Below are 24,303 nucleotides of genomic sequence, written 5' to 3' on the forward strand. Positions count from 1 at the left end.
ATTTTCTCCTTTGTTATGTTTTGTTTTGCTTTGTTTTGTTTGTCTTATGGTTTCTCCCATTCGTTTTAATTCTTCTATGCAACATGACTAATGTGAAAATGTGTTTAGTAGGAATGAATGTGTAGGACCCATATAAGATTGCATGTCATCTTGGGGAGGGAGGTTGGAGGGAAGGGGAGGAAATGTGGAATTTATGGAAATGATTGTTGAAAACTGAAAACAAATTAATAAATTTGGGGAAAAAACAACTACCACCTTTACACACACACAAATCCTCTTGGGCATGACATTCCACTCTTGATAGTCATTTTAACTAAAAAACATATATGTGTGGGGATGGGAGTGATCCCAATGTGGTTTACCCTGTCCTCATGTTCTCTGAGAGATGATCCTAGTTAAAAGTCAGGAGCATTTACTTCTTAAGTGTACCTCATGGAGCACAGAGCTACTTTACTAATTGGCCATTGTAGCTAGGCCACCATTATCACCATAAACAAACCAATTCACCAAAACCCAAAGTTTTACCGAGAAAGCTCTGGGAAGATTTAGAGCATTATAAAGCAAGATAGCTTTCATTTTATGTAGTATTTTTTTTTTTCACTAATGAAGTCAGAAACATTTAATAACTATTCAACTTATCTCTGAGCAGGCATTTTATCATTGCTTTATCAAACCAAATAGTTTCCTGAGACAGAAGAAGGAAGTGTTAAATTGTGTATCAGGCTCAGTATTTCTGTGCCTGAAATAAATAAATAATGCACCAATCCTCATGAAACAAAAATGCTTATGTATCAACTGTATGTTACCTGACACCTAAAAGGAAAAATGCAAGATCAAGTCACCATTTGGATAGTTTCAGCATATTTTCAAAATAAAAAGTACAGTCAGTATACTTTTTGGCTTGACCAGGAACATAAAGCTAGCAGATGTCTAAAGCAGGATTTGAACTCAGGTCTTCCTGACCCTAAGGCCAACACTAGCCATTGCACCACGTGATATATGATTTCATCGGTGGAAATGACATTAGAAAAGACAGCTTGCAATCTGCTTTGCCATGGTAACTTAAGGACATGGGACCTTTCCAGCTGAAATCTTCCATGTTGTCTTCTTCTGCTAGAATGTTAGTTCCTTGAGAGAAGGAGAGAGAAGCAACTGTCTTACTTTTCTATTTGTATCCATTCACAAAATCATACCAAGGTTAAACACCAGCAATTATTGATTATTCATGAAAGAACTATGCTTAACACAGTGCTTTGCCCATTTGTTGTTGCTTTGGTCATTTTTAGTTGTATGCAATTCTTCGTGACCCTTTTTGTGATTTCTTGGCAGAGATACTGGAGTAGTTTGTCATTTCCTTTGCCTCAGTTTTGTCATCTGTAAAATGAACTGGAAAAGGAAATGGAAAACCACTCTAGCATCTTTGCCAAGAAAACTCCAAATTATGTCTCTGATAAAGGCCTCATTTCCAAAATATATAGAGAACTGAGTCAAATTTATAAGAATACAAGTCATTCCCCAATTGAAAAATGTTCAAAAGATATGAACAGGCAGTTTTCAGATAAAGAAATTAAAGTTTTCTGTAGCCATGTGAAGAAATGCTCTAACTCACCATTGATTAGAGAAATACAAATCAAAACAACTCTGAGGTACCACATCATACCTATCTCATTGGCTAACATGACAAAACAGGAAAATTGATAAAAGTTAGAGAAGATGTAGGAAAATTGGAACATGAATGCATTGTTGGTGGAGCTGTGAATTGATCCAACCATTCTGGAGAGTGATTTGGAACTATGCCCAAAAGGCTATAAAACTGTGCATACCCTTTGACCCATCAATATCACTTCTACATCTGTATTCCAAAGAGGTCATAAAAATGGAAAGAGGACCCACATGTACAAAAATATTTATAGCAGCTCTTTTGGTGGTGGCCAAGAATTGGAAATTGAGGGGATGCCCATCAATTGAGGAATGGCTGAACAAGTTGTGGTTTATGAATGTAATGGAATACTATTGTTCTATAAGACATGATGAGCAGACAGACTTCAGAAAAACTTAGAAACACTTATATGAACTGATGCTGAGTGAAGTGAGCAGAACCAGGAGAGCTTTGTGCACAGTAACAGCCATGGGTTCAAGTCCTGTCTTTGACACATACTATGTGACTATGAGTTAGGCACCTCAACTCTCCAAACCTCTATGATGTGGAAATGATGTCAATCCCCATTGGAAGAGGGATTGTCCTCTCCTAAAAGTTCATTCTATTAATAGAAATCACAGATCTGGACTCTATTCCTGTAACTGTGCTCTTTAAAATATAGTTGAGTTTAAAGATCATGAATCAGGTGATATGAAAGGGGAAAAAATGAATCTAGCACTCTACTCCTAACAGCAAATACAACCATGGAAGCATTGTGTATAAAACATTATATTTTAAATGTATTTAATTACAAACTGCCTCATCCTTGTCATCATCTCACTGCTAAAACAATTTCTCTGGAAATACTTCTATACCTATCCCTTTCTCATGTAAAATAGTAGATAAAAATGTGCGAATTCTTCCTTTCTTCCCAATCATACAAAAAAAGTGTGGCACCACTAGAAGGAATACTTGGTCTGGAGTCATAGGCCCTGGTTTCAATTCTTGATTCTACCACATGTGTAACCTTGGACCAGTTATTTCATTTCTCCAGGCCTTAGTTTCTCTCCTTTGTAAAATAAAAACATTGTATGATTTTAAAGAATTGATGACAAAGAATGTTAGTCATCTCCTGACAGATGAGTGATGGTCTAAATATGTAGAATGAGATACATTTTTGGACATGGCCAATATGGGCATTTGTTTTGTCTTATTAGGAATGTTTGGTTTGGGGAGGGAGGTCTTTTTTTTCTTTTTCAATGCAGAATGGGTAGGTGGTGAGAGGGAGAGAAAATAGATGCTTGTTAATTGAAAAATTAATAAAATTAAATAAAATTACTGAATTCAATGACCTCTAAAGTCCCTTTCAATTCTAAATCTCTGATTCTGTGTAGGTTTTTTAAATTCAAGTTGTGCCCCTTTGGTGAATATTCATTCACTTTTTTTTAGTGGGTTGGCGCTATAGCTCCTTCAGCTTTAATATAACCGTTTCATCCTTGAATAGCCCTGAAGAATAAGATACTTAGAATACAGTAGCAACTTACTCAATAAGTGGAAACAGTAGTCACCAAAGGAGTGAAAGAAAACTGCAATAAGAGATTTATTAAAAGGTCCATGAAAAATCTAGTTTTTGTCTGTCATTGTATAAAGACTAATTGTTTTGATTTCCCTACCATTCTCATTTCCATATTTTTTCATTTCACTTCCTATCTGTTCCATTTTCTCTACTCTGTCTCTGCCTCTGGGTCTCTGTCTCCATCTCTGCTTTTGTCCCTGTCTTTATCTCTGGGTCTCTCTGTCTCTTTCTCTCTCTGTTTCTCTGTGTATCTCTGTCTCTATCTCTGTATCTTTCTGTCTCTCTCTGTGTCTGTCTGTGTCTCTGTTTCTATCTCTGTCTGTCTCTGTGTTTGTCTCTATCTCTCTGTGTCTGTGTGTGTGTTTCTGTGTCTCTGTCTCTGTGTCTCTGTCTCTGTCTCTGTCCCTGTCTGTCTGTCTGTCTGTCTGTCTCTCTCTCTCTCTCTTTAACTGCATCCCCCTATGTTACCCAGAGTGGTAATGAAGCAGTCACTCTCGTTACCCAATGGATCCAATCCCATTGTCAGCTTTGTCCTGCTTAGACTGGTTCTTCCCTCCTTAGGCAAACTGGCACCCTCTCACTGGTGTCAGGGGATTCACCATATTAATCCCAAATCATATAGGTCCCTAATCCATTGAGTTTGCTGCAGCTGAGAACTCAAGGACTAAAGATATACCAGCATCTGCCTCCTTGGTAGCAGGTTATAGGCAGGCACCCCGACTCAACTGCCTAAATTTTTAATGGGTCACCTGATGACTTAAATAGCAACCATAAACAGATAAATATACCAAGCTACAAGGAATTATAATTTTTAAATGTCAGTGTTCTTTTGACAATAAAGGTTCCTGAATATAGAAGTTATGTAAAAGATTTTTCTTTTCTGATCATGATTTATAAGCCTTTTCACATAAATGTAAAATACTGAGTGTTTGATTATATACTCCTCACTGATTCGAGTCAGATCAGCACATTAACAGAGGACCTGATGCTAGGCACAGTGAAGATCTGGGAATACAAAAAATAAAAAAAGACAAAAAAATCTCTGCCCTCAAGGAACTCACTAAAATATGCTGAAGATGTGAATTTAATGTGGATGGCACAGGAAAACTTTTGTTCAGATTTCCCTGAGTTGGAGTTTTTAAGCAGACCTGTCAATACTTTTCAAATTCACAAGTGAAACTATCTAATAGTTTGGTAAACTCTTTGGTATTTAAGAAAAACCTTTATTCCTGTGTTAAAGCAGAACTAGAAATGTAAAGTTTCAGTGGGACATGCATTCAATATTTTCAAAATGTCGTGAAACTTAGCATGTTGCTAAGTAGATCTTAACAAAAGCCCCCATTTTTCAAAGACCTTATCACCTCTTCCCTAGATTATTAGTGTTCAAGGAGGACTAGCACCTCTGATGTGAGGGCTTGACAAGCACTTTTCAGGGCTACTCATCCACCTTTGATATCCACCTATCATCCAGCTCTCATCTATGGCTCCAAGAAGCTGAAGCATGTGCAGCAGCCATACTCTGGTAAAACTACCTTGATAGACTGGCTAACCAGGTGGAGTGTAACCAAAAGATCAAAAGCCCATCAGTGAGTTGGGGGATGTCTACCCCAAGGATGTGAAGATTTCCCCAGTGGAATAGGAAGATGTTCCAACAGCCATAAAGACAGCTAAAGCAGGTTGCTTGAAGCACTTAGAGCTTGGTTAGACATCAAAGATCTTGAAAATCTCCAGTGAAGTTAACTCCACTAAACCTCATTTGATTAGCTCATTTGATTTCTGAAATCAGATTTAATTTCTATTTGTTAGAAAGTTATTTCTTACATCAAGGTTAAATTTTTCTCTTTGCAACTTTTACCTGTGGCTGACTCCTAGCTCTACCCTCTGAGGCAAAAGAAGGTTAAGTCTAATCTCTCATCCACATGACAATCTTTCAAATGCTTAAACAAGTATGTCCATAATGCCCTCCTGAAGTCTTTTCTTTAGCCTGTACATTTCCAGTTCCCTCATAGAACGATCCTCATATAACATGGTTTTGAATCGCTTCATCTATTCAGTCAGTAGGTCGAGTAGCATTTATTAAGCATCTACAATACACTTACCATCTGCTAAGTGCTAGGGATAATAGAAAGGAAAAAAATAAAGGCATCCTTTGCTCCCGAGAACCCCACAGTCTAAAGGGGAAGACAACATGCAAACAACTACACAGCAGCAACATATAAACAAGATAAATTGGGGTTAGAGGAAAGGCCCTAGTATTAAGGGGGACTGGGAGAGGTTTCTTGCAAAAGGAGGGGCTTTGACTGAGACTTGAAGATAGCAAGAGAATTCAGGAAGCAGAGATGAGGAGGGAGAAAATCCCAGGCTTATTCTGCTCATCTTCTTCTGGATACTTGTCAATGTCTTTCTTAACATGTTTTTAACACCTCCAAAGGGAAAAATCTATAACCAAACAAGAGATAGAGAGGATCATGGGAAGTAAAATGGATAATTTTGATTATATCAGATTTTAAAGTTTTTGCACAAATGAAAGGAAGCCAATATTAGAAAGAGAATAGGTAAATGGGAAAAAATTTTACAAGTTTTTTTGATTATTTTTGTGATTGTTTAGTTGTTTTCATTCGTATTCAACTCCTCATGACCCCATTTGGGAATTTCCTTGGCAAAGATACTGGAGTGGTTTGCCACTTCCTTCTCTAGCCCATTTTACAGATGAAGAAACTGAGGCAAACAGGGTCAAGTGACTTTTTCAGGGTCACACAAGTATTAAATGTCTGAGGCCAAATTAGACTCAGGAAGATGGATTTTCCTGACTTCAGGTCTGGTGCTCTGTCTACTACACCATCTAGCTGCCCAAGTTTCTCCGATATAGGCCTTATTTCTCAAATAAGTAGAGAACTAAGTCAGATTTATAAAAATTGAAATTATTCCCCAACTGATAAATCGTCAAAGGACATAATCAGGAAGTTTTCAGATGAAGAAATCAAAGCTTTTTATAAGCATATAAGAACTGCTCTAAATCACTACATAAAATGCAAATTAAAATACCTCTGAGATACCACCTCATACCTATCAGATTCGCTAATGTGACAGAAAAGGGAAATTTCAAGGGTTGGAAGAGACATAGAAAAACAGGCATGCTAATGTACTTTTGGTGGAGTCAGGAACTGATCCAATCATTCTGATGGACAATTTGGAACTGTACCCAAATGGCTATTAACTGTGCATACCTTTTGACTCAGTAAGACCACTACTAAGTCTGTATCCCATAGAGACAAAAGGAAAAGGATCTATATGTACAAAAGTATTTATACTTTTTGTGGCAAAGAATTGGACATCGAGGGGATGCCCAACAATTGAATAATGACTAAACAAAATATGGTATATGATTATGATAGGATACTGTTGTGCTATAAGAAATGATGAGATGGATGGTTTCAGAAAAACCTGGGAAGACTTATTGAACTGATGAAAAGTAAAGTGAGCATACCCAGGAGAACACTGTACACAGTAACAGCAATATTATATGATGATCAATTGTGAATGACTTAGCTATTCTGATCAATACAATGATCCAAAACAGTTCTAAAGGACTCGTGATGGAAAAACGCAATCTACCTCCAAAAAGGGAACTAATGAAGTCTGAGTACAGATTGGAGCATATTTTTTCCACTTTATTTTTCTTGTCTTTTTTTTATAACATGGCTAATATGGAAATCATTTTCAGAATTTCACATGTATAATTGATGTCACATTTCTTGCCTTCCTAATGGGCTAAAAGGGAGAGAGAGAGTTTTGGAACTCAAAATTTTTTAAATGAATGTTTAAAAAAATAATAAAGTGAAAAGAATTACACCTTTTGCTGTGATCTAACCAGGGATGGAATGCAGACAGACCTCAGTAATTTCTTTAGTTAGTGGTCTATGCCTCTCTTAGTACAGCCTAATATCACAGCCTTTATGGCTGGTACATTATATTGTTGACTCATACTGAATTTATAGTCTACTGAAACCTTCAGATCTATCTAGTCTATAAAGTTAAGCCTCCTCATCTTATACTTTTGAGGCTGATTTTTTTTAACCTAAGTGTCATTCTTTACATTTACAGGGCAGCCAATAGGTGGCACAGTGGACAGAGTTCCAGATCTGGAGTCAGGAAGATTCTTCTTCATGAGTTCAAATCTGACTTCAAACACTAGCTGTGTGATCCTAAGCAAGTCACTTAACCCTATTTGCCTCAGTTTCCTCATCTGTAAAATGAGTAAGAGAAGGAAATGGAAAACCACTCCAATATCTTTGCCAAGAAAACCTCAAATGAGGTAAAAAAGAGTCAGACACAACTGAGCAACAATTCTTTACACTTCGGCCTATTTTCATTTTATTAGACTTAAACTAATGTCTTCGACTGTCCAGATATTTTTGGAGTCTGACTCTAAAATCTAATGATTTAGCTATTGCTTCCAAATTAGGAGTAATTAGAAAATTGGATAATGATTCTAGCTGTGCCCTTATACATGCTATTAATTTTTTTAAAACTAAGGAATACAGCGTCAAGCAACAATTCCTAAGACTAACTTCCTGGTTCACAGGACTATAGATTGAGAGATGGAAGGGGCCTTAAATGCCATCTCATCCTACATTCTCATTTGATAGATGAAGGAACTAAAGCCCTGAGATTAGGTGATTTGTCCAAGGTCACACAGATAGTTAGTAAAGGAGGTGAATTTGTGCCTGTGACTTCTACCTCAACATTCAATGTCTTTTCCATTTTACCACACTGAATCTCTTATTAGCTTCCTATCACCAATGACTTAGTATTCAATAGTTCTGAACTGACCTATCATCTAGTACACCCCTCTCTCTCCATCTTTTCCACAAGAATTCAATGAGACACTTCCTGATGCTTTGCTAAAAATCTAGGTAACCTATATCTACATAATTCCCCTGATCTATTATTCTCTTAACCCTGTCAAAAAAGGAAATGAGGTTAGTCTGACATAGCCTGTTCTTGATGTAATCTTTGTGATCAGTATTTTATTTTATACATGTTAGCTAACTACCCCTTTAACCTATGAATTTTGCTAGGAATTAGAGTTAAACTCATTGACCTATAATTTAAAGACTCCATGATTCTCTTTTCTTCTTTTTAAAAATTAGGACATTTGTCCAATCCTGTGCTACCACTGATTCAGTCATATCTGTCAATTCTTTCATGACCTTCCAGTATAGTCCATCTTGCTCTAGAGACTTAAATCCAACACAAATACTCTTACTATCTTCATATATATCTTTAGCATATCTGCTCCCTAGTACTTATTGTTTCCCTGTCATTTCTAGTCCCAGATCATTCTTGGCAGAAAAACCAAAAGGAAAATTAGAACCTACTAGCTCTCTTCTTTGGCTTGTTATGTATTACATTCCATCTCATCCAATTCCAGAAGAAATTCTGTCCCCTTGATATAGTATTTTTTAAAAAACTTTATTTTTTTGTGGACTTGGTTTTTCTTATCAGTCTGAATTTTAAAGCTCCTAAAATTATTCTTCTAAGTCTATATCACGCTCTTATATTCATCTTCTATTGCCCTTTCTTGATTCTATCTTCTATGCATATCTTCTAAAAATCTAGTCCATGAAAAAAGAAAAGAACAGAGTTGAGGTGATCTTTTTTTATTAATGCAGAGAAGAGGACAGAAGGGAGGTCAAAAAGGAACACAAACAAAACAGGACAGCTTTGAAAGCTAAAAGTTGAACTATTTATATACATAAAAAAGAAAAAACTGCACAGTGATCTGTAGTTTTGTGTAAATACCCCTTTCTATTCTATTATGTATAGTTATCTCTTCTACATTGCAGGGGGGTTAGGGGTGCACACTTCCATGATCTGGAAAATCCACTTAAAGTTTTTGACCTTCCTTTTGTATGAGAGATCTGATTTTTTTCTTTTTCTTTTATGGGGTGTTACATTACCTTATTATAAAACTTGGGTTAAGTACTTGATCATAGACTATATGTAGGTCAATGTTAAGTAAAAATACTTTTTCTGTGATGTCTGCTGGCCTTCATGTATCATCTGTGGCAAAATTCCCCCCAAAATCCCATTTGGTTTTTTATGCTGACCCACAATACATTGAAACCATGATAGGGAAAGTCTCAGTGGGGAAGGGATGATATTTATGAAATGTGCCTTTTACTTAGTGTTTGTTAAATTAAGAGTTTTTAAAAAATCATAGCAAAAAGAAAAGTCTTGTCAATGAATTTTCTGTGCATCTTCATTGGTCCCATCCCTTTTCCTTATGATCAGCATCGTGTTACTTTGGGTTTCAGAATTTCATTCTCGAGTTTTCTATCTCTTCTGAACTGACTTCATTTATAGAAGTTTAGGTTATGAGATCCTATCTAGATTTTCTGTGAATCCTTTAAAATGCGTTCTTCAAAATGTATGCTAAGGAACATATTAGACTACATCACATTTTCCTCCCCCTTATTATAAGTTCTAGTATGGAGTAGTCCTCTCAGCAGTTGCATCATTTCTTTGTCCATGTTGATGAGAATCAGGTCCAGAATGAGGTTCCCCTCCCTGGTTCCTCCAGCTTTGAAAAATGAAATCATCAAGACTAATCCAGGAATTAGCCGCTCTTCATTTTGCATAGAGAGAGCCCCCCAGATGTGCAGCTGATTGAAGCCCCCCACCCCTACTACAGCACATCTTTCTGCCAGACTTGTGATGCTTGCCAGACTCTGAACATCTCCTTATTCTGTTCAGATGAGTTGTGGTATACTTCAGTAATAATAACAGTAATATCATTTCTGCTATTGCCTCTATCAACCTTATCCTCATCAGTCTTGCTTTCCATCATTCTTTCCCTCTTACCAATTTTATTCATTTTGAATAATGTTTCCTTTTCCAGTGCTAGATTCCAACCATGGTTCTGATATCTCAGTGATCCCTATGAAGCCAGATTTACCCCTTTTCATTAGGATCTCTAGTCCATTTTATTTGTAATCCACATTTTGTGATTTTGCATATGGACAATGAGATTATGAATTTTATTGCTGGTTCCTTTCTTGGATTTTGCCTCCTTGTGACTATGATGCTGCCCTTTTACCCACATCATTGCTGTCCTCTATAGTATACAACTCAGGGAATAGGTAGGTGTCTTAGTTCCTCCCTCCCCCTTCCTTTTTAATTTAATTTAATGCTGCAATTATTGCATTCTATAGAACCCTTCCAGTTCAACCACCAGGTGGCAGTGGAGACTTGTGTGCTCACCTTCGTAATCTGTGCATGCCTGATGAGTGGGAAAAGCTAATGAAGTGATATTCTGATGACAGTTACCAATGAAAGACCTTTTATAACTATTCTACTTTTTTTCATGGGATGGTGTCACATATGGTCTATTGGCTCCAAGCCCCCATCAAATGGCTAATGCCATATATATCATTTTTGAGCTTGACACAAGACCATGGCACTTTGGTGTTAGTTCTTCATATTCTAATATTAAGATTCTTTTGATTAGATTTATAAGATATCACATTAAAAAGTTCAATTTACAAGATATTGACAATATATCAGTGAATAAAGCATTATTTAGTAACCAGAGAACACACTGAATAGTAGAACATAAAATATCTGACCCAGTGACAGAATTTACTACTCTCTCATTCCTCAGAAATGCCTCCAGACAAATGATTGAACTAGACCCAGGAGTTTTAGCCAATACAGAGTTTTCCCTTTATGTAAGTGGACTGTTCAGCAGACTTTCTATATAAAGTGATTTTTATATATTGCAAATTTGCCCACAAACACAAAGAAGGAAGGGAGGGAAGCAGGATGGAGGGAGAGATTCAAGGATATGGAGGCGCCAAGGACAGAAAAACAAGAGCAGGAGAAGGAACAAGAGGAGAGGGCTGGAACCAAAAAGAAGGGTTACAGACAAGTGGGGACCAGACATGGACACAGACAGGAGAGGACAGCCAAACTTGGGGGCCAGGGACAGACACATAGTACCTAAGACTGGATGGACAGAAGACACACACATCATCCTGATGTGTAGCTGGGCACTGAGCAAAGGTTTCCTCTCTCTGAGCCAGAGGTGTCAAGCCAAGCCCCATCCAGGGGCTCAGTTCTTCTGCTTTCACTTAGAGGGGTTTTTTTGAGGTGGGAAAGTTGAAGTGCTGATTTGAGAGGCAGGATCAGAGAAAAAGAAAGAGAGAGGGGGAAAGAAAGAGAGAGAGAGAGAGAGAGAGAGAGATCTCAGTACTATACAGTAAAATTAATATAGGTTTATTTGGGTTTGAATTTTTTTATATCATGATTCTTTCAAAATTCTTTACTTGAATAATGAAAATTTACATAAAGCTAGAATTGTCTCTATATAGTGTAAGTCCTCCACTGAGTAGGTTAAAGAGTTCAGCAATATTTATTTTGGATGTTTGACTCATACTTTGCTTAGGAGATTATTCATTGTGATTTTTCATCAGTACAAATGCAGAAACTTTGGAGAAGAGATTTCTCTCCCTTATAATCCAGAAGCAAGAATGAAGAATTCAGTTACGAACTAGAACTAGAAAAGCTGATGGTTTTTCTGGTTGAAGATGAAGACCTCTCACCACATCTGGCCTCAGCTAATCCATGAAGTCAAAGGATGAGTGGAATGGCAAACAGTAGTACCACCCACTGTTCCTGGTTCCTTTCTGTTTCTCCTCCATCTCCTCTTTCCCTGTTGCTACCCTGACACCCAATCTGCATCCCTACACATACAGGATGAGGTAACGGATGACAGAATGAAGTGGTACTATGCCTGGAATTACTTATTCTTCCTCATTTGTTTGTTTATCAGTCCTGTTGAATATATTGAAAGACTTTTAGACCCCTAGTCCTTAGGGAATGGACGTTGTTTATCGCTTATGCTTATTCACTTAAAAAGGGACCATCTCCAGTCATCCTGATCTATACCTGGCACTGGACTCAGAAGGCTGCAGAGGAGAAAGTGAAACTGGTGACTTTGCAATTTACTTACAAGTCATGACATCACCTTCCTGAGGTCATTGGTCCTCTTGGAGAACAGAAGGACAAACAACAATTCACTTAGAATCTCTGTAAGTAACTCTCTGTCTCTGCATGTTAATAATCTTGCAAGTATATTAGACTCTGGCCTGTGACATTTTCTCCCCAAGAAATCTTCAACCCTCTCTTGTTCCTGCCCTCATGCCTTATTTTTCTGATGCTTTAATAAAATATAAAATTTTTCTTAATCTTTTTCTTTATCTTTAGACAAAACCCTCTATCTACATTTTTATTGGATTTTTGTCAGGGAATATTGGCACCTCTCCCTTAGTGGGAAAAGAGGTTCTTCTTGTCTCTCTAGCCTGATTTAGTCAAATGAAAGACAGTGTTGCTTTAAGCTCTCAGTTATAGACAGTTTTAAGTTAAATCAGGGTTCTTCAGATTGGTTTTGCCCAGTAAATAATGAACTGAAGTTAGAGGCAATAAAATTATTACCTTATTTTTTCATTCAAATGAAGCACCTAACTAGTTTACACTGATGGTTTCTTCAATTTATTCATTACCGAAGTTCCATCAAACTGTCAGAAGGTAAAAGCAGTCCAATTTTCTCATGGTCCTTGGAAATGGAAATGACCTGGGCACAGTCCAAACCCTCCCCTTCATGAACTATTACTAATTAAGAACAGATATCCCAAGCAGAGAGCCAGAACTGCAACTGCCTGACTAGAGTTATACCTGTGTTAGGAGGATGATAAGCGGAATTTTCTTTCAGTTCATTGTTTTCTGTCACATGTTGATCAACTAGATAATGGTGGCGTTATGTTAACATGCATGACTCAGTATCACTTTGTTGCTTTGTCTGGTCATGGTTTGATATCATTATCTTCATTCTCTTTAGCATCATCATTAGGTAATAATTATTTATTTACGTAAGCTTTTTCTACGTTTTTGTTTTGTATGTTACAATTTTCCCCAATATCCTTCTCCACCTCCTTCCCAGAGAGTTATCCCATTTAATTTATTGTACTTTTTAAAGATGAAAAAAAGAGAGAAGAGGAAAAAGCCTGACATAATTGATCAATCTATTGAAAAAGTCCAAAATGCATGCAATGTGCAATACGTTTGGACCTCCTACCTCTACAATAGGCTAGTTTAGGAGTATCCTCTCATATTTCTTCTTCTTTGCTGTGCTTGTTCTTTATGATTTTGTACCATTCACTTTTAATTTGTGTGTATGTTTGATCTTTCCATTTACCTTATTGCTGTCTTTATGTATGTTGTTTTCTTGGGTCTACTTACTTCAGTCTGCATCAGTTCACATAGCTCTTTCTATGCTTCTCTGTATTCATCACATGTTTCTTACAATACAGTAGTATTTCATTATATTCATGTATCATAGTTTGTTTAGCCATTCTCCAGTTGATGGATGTCTGTTTTCTCCCCCATCCTTTGTAATAAAAAATGTTCTGCTGCAAGTTGGCCTATATAGAAAATTTCTTCTTATCCATGGCTTCCTTGGGGGGTATAAGACCAGGATTGGTCAAAGGGCATGGACATTTTAATCAGTTTATTTGCATTATTCCAAATTGTTTTCCAGAATGGTTGTACCAATGGATGTACAATCACATCTCCACTAACAATCCTTTGTAGGTGATATTTATTGAATTCCTGTAGATCTTGTCTAAAGTACTAGTAGCCAAAATATATTACTCATTTTCTGCCATATGTTCTTCTTACCCAGAAAATCTTTGTGTTCTCACTCCAGCAAAATTGTTAGATTTTCAAGGGCTATAAATTAAAATAGGCACTAGTTGTTGTTGTTGTATATTTGTCCATTTTTGAAGAAGACCATGACATCAGAGAAATGATGACATGACTTGCACTTGACTTTGTTTTGAGAGAGGGAGGGCTGTGCAAGGTCACCAGTCTCACTTTCTCCTCCTGAGCCATCTGGATCCAGTGACCAGATATTCATCAGGATGACTGGAGATGGCCCAGGATGCAATGGGAGACTTTGGCCTTTTTAGGTGGGTCTTTTCAGGTACTCACTTAGAGGGAAGTAATGCCCATTGAGTGAATAGGCCTCTCTAGGAAGTAATCAGGGAATGGACCTTTTAATGAACAAAAGAAAAAATAACTAAACCAAGCTGGGAAGGAAACAGAAGCTCTCACTATTGATTATCACTCTAAGCCAACCATTAAATGGAACTTGGGCACGGACCTATTGTGCCCAGCATAGGGGCTTCAGAGTACACTGGGATGACAAGGAAAAGAGGCCCCAAGTAATACAGGATACACCTAGAGAAACTCAGTAGATGTATGGAAGAGCAGAAGTGAAGAGGCAGCATGTTGTCATACATAGAAGTATTTCAGCTACAGTCAGTGTAGATCTGGGTTCAAATTCTGCTTCATATAATGAATATCTGTGTCATAAACCTCCCAGCTTCAGTTTCTACCTCTTTAAAATAGAGATAATAAACCTGCAGTAATTACCTTACATGTGAGGCTCCAACTTGAATATGGATATGAAGCACTCTGTTAATATATGAAGTGTTACCACCACCACCACCACCACCACCACTACTACCACTACTACTACTACTACTACCACTAATATTACTACTATTTTTAGGGGAAAAAAACCAGGTTTCTTAAGGGAAGAAAAAATTGTCTTGAAATTTTAATTCTTTTCATTTTTTGAGGGATAGGATATAAAATAAAAATTGGTTCAACAGAAATTCAATAGGAAAGACAGGTATGCAAAATACTACATATCTAATTCTCTCACTATCAATAAGATGAATGCGATTTGCTTTAAATTAATTAATTTCTCTCTGTATTGGTATTATTATAATACATTAAAGTTGTATTCTACAATGAACAATCTGCTGAACTCATATTTCCGTAATCATTCCAGAATGCATTCAACTTAGTTATTATTTTATTGCAAAAATTTAGTCATGATAATTTAATATGATTATAATTAATATCAATAATTAATGTTACAATAAACTTTTTATACAATGCTTCTACATTTTTCCTGTGGTTACAGGTGCTTCATTTTAATTCCAGATATATAAACTTTTGAGAGTAGGAATTTTGTATTATGCTTCTTTAGATCCTTTATATTCACTGAGAACTGGACTATTCAGAATATATATTTTTTTTAATTCATAGGGATTTTTTGTTCTAATCAATTGTTCATTTCTTTGGGGGTAAACCTCTTGCAATTTGGTTCAAAACTGAAATTTAATTTGATGTTATTTAATAAAGTATAAGTGATAGAGCAGAAAACATGAGAACTAGAATAAGCAAGTTGTAGTTCAATCGTTTCAGTCATGTTTCACTCTTTGTGATCCCATTTGGGGTTTTCTTGGCAAAAATACTGAAGTAGTTTGTCATTTCCTTCTCCAGCTCATTTTACAGATGAGGAAATTGAGACAAATGGGATTAAGTGACTTGCCCAGGGTCACATAGTAAGTCTCTGAGACTGGTTTTGAACTCATGAAGATGAGACTGCCTGATTCCAGGCCTAGTTGAACCACCTAGGAGCCCCAGAGAATGAGGAAGACCTGAGTTCAAATCTAATCTCAGATTCTTACTAACTATATGACTCTGGGCAAGTCACTTAACTACTGTTTGTCTCTGTTTTCTCATCTATAAAGTGGGGATAATAATAGCCCCTAACTCATAGGGTAATTATGAGGATAAAATGAGAAAATATTTATAAAATGCTTAAGTCACATGGAAGCCTGAGTCACATGAGTCTAAGTCACATGGAACAAGAAAAGGAAGAGCTAGAGTGAAGCTGAGAGGAAGTTAGTCAGATTAGTCAGAACTGGAAGGACAGAGGAAGCAGGCAACTTGGATTGTGAGTGTTTGTGGGAAAGCCTGATCATGTGTATGGACTTCTTGGTTACTATGACGGATTTGGTTTTCTGGTGTCTGAGTAAATGTTTTGGTTCTGTCTTCCTTGTGGAGAGTCTGCTGGATTTCAGGATTCAGAACTGTGCCAGCATATTCATGACTGCCACAGGCGCTGTGAATATCACATTGGAGCTACAACATTTAAAACAGCCTTGTACTTAAAACAAAAACAAACCAGAAACTCTTATAATGACATAAATTTATGGGTACTTGACCAGTGGATGTAATGATTAAGTGACTGGGAGCCAAGAAATAGGAGAAGAAATGGAGGAATGACAAGAGAAATATTTCCAAAGCATTTGCTTCAAGAAAAATAACCATAAATAGATATACACATCTGAAGAATAAGAGAAAACACAATGTTGTATCTTGTTTCCCCAGTAAGCATTAATTCAATTTTTTATTTAATTCAACATTTTAAAATATTTAAAATTTTATGTAACTTATTCCTAGTAGCCTTTTGTTCTCACTCTATATCTGGTAGTTTAAATGATTCTTAGATTCTGTGGTTGTTCAACCTCATGACTGCATTTGGGGTTTTCTTGGAAAAAGATACTGGAGTGGTTTGCCATTTCTTCCCCCCACTCATTTTACAAACGAAGAAACAAGCAAAAAGGGTTAAGAGACTTGCCCAGGGTCACGCAACTAGTGAGTGTCTGAGGCATTCTTATTTTGCCAAGAAAACTCCAAATGGGGTCATGAAGAATTGGACAAGACAAGACAACAATAACAAATAGATAATTCACCCTAGTTAATTACCGGTATTTTATGTGGAAAGGAACATGAGACACTTTTGTTAATTTCAGTGAATCAAATTTGTGTCTGTGTGTCTGTCTGTGTCTTTTTATCTGTGTTTTACTTATTGCCCAACTTATGTTGCCAAGGGGAGAGTATGGAGCTTTTCCCCTCAAGTTTTCTTGCTTTAGACACCAGCCTCATTTTTCCTAGTGTCTTCCCCTTTGGTGAGACTTGTGTGACAGATTAGATATAATTATAAAATTAGATTAAAAATCTCATGAACATACACATCACAACCCCTGGCCTTAGTTAGAAAATATGTAGCAGCAGGAAATGAACTTTCATTAACATTAAGTGTTACAAAGAGAAATCAAGCTTGTATGAAATGAGACAGAGAGAATAAAGAGGATAGATCCAAGAGTGTAAGATTCACATGACGTAGTAATGTAACTGACAACATTCAAACCCAGTCCAACTGTGATTGATCCTGATGAACAACCTTGTTTTCGAAAATTATAAGGAAAGACAGAGACTACCTAGAACTCAGTACACATGGTCAGATGTGGATATCATGTTCACTGGCACTGTTTAAATTGTTGTGTTTTGGTTTAATTACACAAAAGGACTTACTGGAGGAGGATACAGCTACACGACTGGCAGAGACACAAAAGGAAACAGAAAATTTTTTTTTAGTAGAGCTGTTATTAAATATCTATGCTGTACTCGTTGACCTGTAAATTGACTGTGCTAAGGGAAGCAGAATAAGCATCTCTTGCCTCTTCTCCCATCCCTCTACTCTTCTCTAAGAGACTTTTTTTTTAAATTTATTTATTTTTAGTTTTCAGCGTTCACTTCCATAAGATTTTGAGTTCCAAATTTTCTCCCCATCTCTCCCCTCCCCCCATCCCAAGACAGCATGCATTCTGATTACACCTTCCCCAATCTACCCTCCCTTCCATTACTCCCTTTTCTTTTATCCCCTTCCCCTCTATTTTCTTGTAGGGCAAGATACATTTCTATACACCCATTGACTGTATGTTTTATTTTCCAGTTGCATGTAAAAACAATTTTTAACATTTGTTTTTAAAACTTTGAGTTCCAACTTCTCTCCCTTCCTCTGTCCTCATTCACCCCCATTGAGAAGGCAAGCAATTTGATACAGGTTATACATGTGTAGTCATTCAAAACACATAACAGTCATGCTGTGAGAGACTAAACTGTATTTGCCTCTGTCCTATCCTGCCCCCCATTTATTCTATTCTCTCTTTTGACCCTGTCCCTCCTCAAAAGTGTTCTTCTTCTTATAAAGATTTTTCTCGTGTCCAAATATTCTTTTATATTTCCTCTCTGGCCCCAGATATTTATTAGCTATATGGCTCTGGGCAAGTCATTTAATGTTTGCCCCAGTTTCCTCAACTGTAAAAGGGAGAGAATAACAGCACCTCCCTTGCAGTGTTGTTGTGAGGATTAAATGAGATAACATTGGCACAGTGCCTGGTATGTAGTAAGTGCTATAAAAATATTCCCCTCCCTTTCTCTTCCTTTAGTTAAATGATATCCCTCTAAAACCAAGCATTTCATCTACAAGTCAAAGTATTAGCAATTCATTCATTCATTTCATCATTTATTCATTCATTCAGGTAGCCTTAGGACTATAAATGAGAATAAAGACAGATATCAGACCAATAGGATCATAACCTGCAATTTTTGTTAATTTCAAATTTCTCCGGGGCTTGCTTCTTTTAAATAATTGCTTAGTTAGACCCCTTTTTAACCAGTTAGGTCCTGAAGTCTATACCCATGTTGTTGGCCTCCTGACCACTTCTTGCCTTGACTCCGGTCAAACTTTTGCGTGCTCAGTTACAATTGGCTTGTCCCCACTCTCTTAATATTCCAATACAGATTGTTCAATTCTATTTACCTCTACCCTAGTACAAGAATGAAACTAAGCAATCCATTTCTGATTCAATCTATGACTACATTAAATCCTGAATGAAGTTTATGATATCATTCTATTCAAAGAACAAAGTCATAATTTCTAGAAAGAAATGCCATTGAACATTTCTAAGCTAGGATTAGACAACTAGGTCCCAATTAATGCAAACAATGAATCCTATGAGATGGTCACTTTATTCAAATTTTCACTATTCAAAGTTCTAATTTTATGTAAAATGGGAATTGGTTCAATTCAATGGAAATATGAAATGCCAATTTAAAAATTAGCTTATGTTTATTAATATAATAATAAAGCATAAGAAAAATATATTTCTGATTCAAGTTTATTATAGAGTAATAGACACAGTAAGCAATTTTTAAAATTAAGAAATTACTGAATATCATATTAAAAATAAGCCTACCCTCACATTATGATGAAAACATTATTTTCATTTAAAATATTTTGAGCAGCAAAAACCAAACTGTCTTCTTTCTTTAAATCTATATATATATACTGTATATTATATATACAGTATATATTATATATTATATAATATAATTAATATTAATTAATTATATATTATATTATATTATAATTACATATAATAATATAATATAATTATATATTATTATAAATTATATTATATATACATATATGTGTGTATATATATATATATATATATATATATATACTGATAAATGCAAAGAACTTTATCCACATCTCAGAGCATTTACAAGCTCACTTGCACAACAATGAACAAGGTGCCGTTGGATGATCTGGGGCATTATCTAAAATCAGTAATGCTTTGAACATGATATTGTTGCTCTTGCAATATTTTTCAATAGCTGAGCTATAGTAAGTTGAAAACCAGTCTTACAACAGAACTGGAAGCAATCAGTGCTTGGAACCTCTCAGAATAAGATTTCAAGACCAATGAAGAAGCATTTGGCTCAGTGCATAGAGTGCCAGGCCTGTAGTCATGAAGACCTGAGTTCAAATGTGGCTTCAGACTAGCTGTGTGACCCTAAGCAAGTCACTTAGCCCTGTTTACCTCAGTTTCCTCATATGTAAAATGACCTAGAGAAGGAAATGACAAGCTACTCCAATGTCTTTGCCAAGAAAACTCCAAATGGGGCCACTGAGTTGGACACAACTGCAAAATGACTCAACAACAACCCAAGAAGCACTGACTTTCATTTCAAGTGTCCTTCTAAATTATTACCCAATGTTAGGTGATCCTTAGACATTTTAAATCCCAATTGAGTATTATCATCCTTTGAAATGTAAGTTCTGGTAGGTATCCTTTTCTAGAACAAGCTGATTTCATCCAAATTACATTTTTTTATCCATGTATCCCTGCTTTGATTATTTCCTCTAAAACCTCAGAACACTTAATTATTGTATCCTCATCTGTGCTGTTTGCTTCTCCAGTAATTTAATATATAATTGAACCCAATTTTTAAAGTGATCAAACCAACTGTTGCTTGCAGTAACAGTTTCTTCCATTATTCACTTCATTTCTCTGTTTCATTGCCTTACATAAATTTGAATTTTGTCTGAATGGCTGCTCTGCTAAAAGGAATACATTTTTATTTGCAGTCTTCAGTCCATACAATTAAAAGATGCTTTATTTCTATATCTGAAACACTTCTATTCTTTGAAGGTGATGCAAGGACAGAAAAATGCAGACTGATGAGACAGAGGTATGTTGAAACCCTCAAATAACTTGCACACATTTCATTAATTGAATTTTTGGATTGCATTAAATGTGGCATGATATTATCTTATCACTCACACTAAATTGAATTCCACAGTATTCAAACTTGCATTAACAGTAGCTTAGCTATTGTCCCACACATAGATAGCAGATTGTCTGATCCCTTATTTCCCTCTATAGATCTCTTGCTTCTCCCCCTAGGAAGCTTGGTTGTCCAGTCTGGTTTGGAACAATAACCCAGCTTGTTCAACTTGAAACTCTATAGCAGGGCCAGGGAATTAGATTTAGTTCCTGTTAATCACAGTACCCAGGTCAGCTTAGCCATTATCCTCTCCCTCAAAAATGACTTTAATAAAGTCCATTGGCTCCTGATTACCTCCAGAATCATATACAGAATTATCTGTTTGGCTTTTAAAGCCCTTCATAATCTCACCTCTTCCTATTTTCTAGTCTTCTCACACCTTTCTCCTCTGTGTGTATTCTTGCTAGCAATTTCTTGTACATTCCATGTTCTGACTATGAGCATGTTCATTGGCTGCCCCCCATTCCTGGAATGTTCTCCTTTCTCATCTCCAGCTCTGAGCTTCTCTGGATCCTTAAAGTCTCAGCTAAAATCCCACGTTCTTCAAGAAACCTTTTCTCTTCAATACTAGTGTCTTCAATCTGAAATTAACTACAATTTATTCTACACATATCTTGTTTGTACATAATGGTTTGCATGCCATCTTTCCCATTAGTCTGAGCTTCTTGAGAGCAGGGACATTATTTTGTCCCTTTTTGTATCCTCAAAGCTTAACGCAGTGCCTGGCACACAGTAGGTACTTAATAAATGCTTGTTGACTTGACTTTAATATAAATGCTTCTTAGTTCAAGATTATATTTTCAGTCAATACACACACTAGAAATTACCATGATCATCCTCCTCCTGAAAGACAGGAAACATATTCCCTTATTCTCTACATCCCTGGAGTACTAATCCTTTCTTGAATCTACAGCTGGCTCTATTTTCTGATAACAAGAGTCAAATTTCTTAGGGTTGCCTTGACTTACTTGACTTTACTATCCAATGGGTGCAATATATCTGTAAGTGGGCAAGTAACTCCACTGCAAAATATCATAAACCAAAAATGAAAAGAGAGAAATCTTCTCTCCCCCACCTCCATCACTGCTGCCCTCTGGTAAAAGTACAACGAGAAGGGCAAAGACTTTATTTCTCCCAACGGCAAAGAATTAGGCTCTTTCTCTGTGGCAAGAGCTACCACAGATCTCTCCTACCTCAACTCTGTGTCTGGTTAGTATACCCCTACCAGCGTCACAATCTGTTCCTTACCAGATAATAACTAGATGTTCTCTAATTCTATTGAGGAAAACCTCACGTTCTGTAAAGGGATAACAGCACAGAACAATTTTTGTATGTAATTTAACACATTAACATTTTGTTGTCACTATACTTGTCCCTTCTTTGATTTCATCAACTTGACTGGGAAAAAATCAATTGAATATGAACATCCTGACCAACTCCTACCCACAAACACATATGGAAAATTTTTCTATTCCTCAACAATGAAAAGAGATAACAAGCCATCTTCAAATTAAAAAATCATTATTCATTTTCCTTACCTCTGCTCCTATCCCTTGCCTACCTGGCAAGAGATGGAGAGCAACTTGGTGACCGGACGACTCTAAGAGAGTAAGAAAAGGAGAGTACGGTGAAAACTGAGCTGACTTTAGACAAAATTGAGAAATAGATAAAGTTTGTCACTCACATCTCCATTTCTCCATTTAGCACTTCTCATTCCCCATCTCTAGGTGTCTCACATGCTCACAGTGACCAATTTTTCCCTGTCATCACTGGAGAAAAGCATCTGACCTATTCATTTTTACTAAGGTCTCATACAACTGAACTGTGGTAAATAAAATAAATACAATATATTTTATTATAAATAAAATAAATAATTTGCTCAAGTCCCCAAAATAAACTTCTCCATACTTAACGTAAGGTTGAATATGTGATCTCTCTCAAGGATATTTACATCCAAAAAGATAATCCTAGGGAGAATAGGAAAAATTTATTGGCCTCAAGGGTTATACCTGGGGTGGTTATATTTGGGGTAGTCATTCCATGCACTCCTACCCCATTCAGACATAAAGTTGACCCCGTTTGGACAATCCATTGTGGTAATTGTTAAAAGTGACAACACTGAGCAAAAACTACATATATAGTCCCTGATTGAATGTCTGAAATAGACCTTTGTGAAAAGTGTAAGACTAGTCACCCAACCTTAGAGACACTAATTTGGTGCTTAAAGAAATAAAATGATCCTTAATTCTTAGTTTAAATGTATTTACTACTCTCTGTAGTATAGTACAGGTAGAAAAAGTGAGAAAGCATTCTAGTTTGCTTCCAGTAATATAAAATTCAAAAAACTGCCCAGTCAAACCGCCACAGATGTCATTGAATATGAGAAGTGAGTCATGATAGCTCTGTTTTCCATTTGTGCCTAAATGCTGTGCTATCAATTTCACATAATTAATATTCACATTTCTATTTTTCACTGTGGCAAAGTACATGGAAAATTTAAGTGCTGCAACTTTATGTTCCAAGATCTTATTTGGGCATAGAAGTTAAGCTAAAGCAATAGAGATATGATGTTCAGTTACCTGGTTTTACTTTAAAATATTGGTACTTACATCATTTCATAGAATTGAAATTGCAGATGAATTGTAGGTCATCTAGTCACATTCCTTCATTTTAAAGATGAGGAAAATGCGGCTCAGAGTGGCTGTACGACTTGTTCAAATCACAAAGTAGCAGTAGGAGTTGAAAAAGAAAGCAGCACATCTTATTAATTACTCGTTGTATATAGAAGACGTCAAAGGCAGGGAATAAGCATTTATTTAGAATCTATTATATGCCAGGCACTTTAGTTTTTTATAAATATTATTTCATTTGATTTTCAAAATAGCCCTGCAAGGTAGGTACTATTATTATCTTTATGTTTGTTGTTGTTAATCATTTACAGTCACGTGCAGCTTTCTGTGACCCCTTTTGGGCTTTTCTTGGCAAGGATCCTGGAGTGGCTGGCCATTTCCTTCTCCAGCTCATTTTACAACTGAGGAAACTGAAGCAAACAGGGTTAGGTGACTTGCCCAGAGTCACACAGGGAGTGTCAAGTGATTTGAATTCTACCTAACCTGACTCCAAGCCTCCTGCTCTACCCATTATGCCACCTAGTTGCCTCAAGCTATCAGACTCCCCATTTCTCTAAAAATACATTAAATAGCTCCTGTATCTCATGAAACTTTTCTCCAATTATGTCAAAATAACATTTGGATTAGATAAATGTAAACTCTTTGATGTACACTAAAAAAAGATAGGGACTAATAGTTTCCAAGTTGAATCTGGAAATCAAATTGAACCAACGGATGAAGATCATATCAAGAATACTTAGTCTTCTCCAGGCAAGAAGCATAAATATATTAAGGAGAGAGCTATCTGTGGTTGAGTAGATTAAGAGATTTACTGGAAGCGTAAAATCAAAGCAAAAAGGGAACACATTTAAAACAATTCAGCCCTATACAATACCATTCTTAATGTATTTTTGGAACTATAAAATATTGGGATAGTATTGTTAGTTATTAAAAACTATTACTAATAAGGCACAGAATCCATTCCCCTAAGGCAACTCTAGGATGATCAACATTGTCTTTTCTTTTTGGTCCAACCCTCTAATTTGTAAATAATAATAACATTTCATTTCATTTTA

At 36.2% G+C, this 24,303-nt stretch overlaps 1 long non-coding RNA gene across 1 annotated transcript in view; it reads right to left on the reverse strand.

Moving 5' to 3' along the window:
- Positions 1-847: 847 nt before the first annotated feature.
- LOC140505920 (uncharacterized) overlaps positions 848-24,303 on the reverse strand; it is a 34,810-nt gene continuing 11,354 nt past the window's right edge. The window contains exon 5 of the long non-coding RNA XR_011967707.1: positions 848-1,128. This is a non-coding gene — a long non-coding RNA (uncharacterized lncRNA). The remainder of the gene's footprint in view (positions 1,129-24,303) is intronic.

Source organism: Notamacropus eugenii, chromosome 5, assembly GCF_028372415.1.
Source record: "Notamacropus eugenii isolate mMacEug1 chromosome 5, mMacEug1.pri_v2, whole genome shotgun sequence".
Classification (NCBI taxonomy): Eukaryota; Metazoa; Chordata; class Mammalia; order Diprotodontia; family Macropodidae; genus Notamacropus; species Notamacropus eugenii.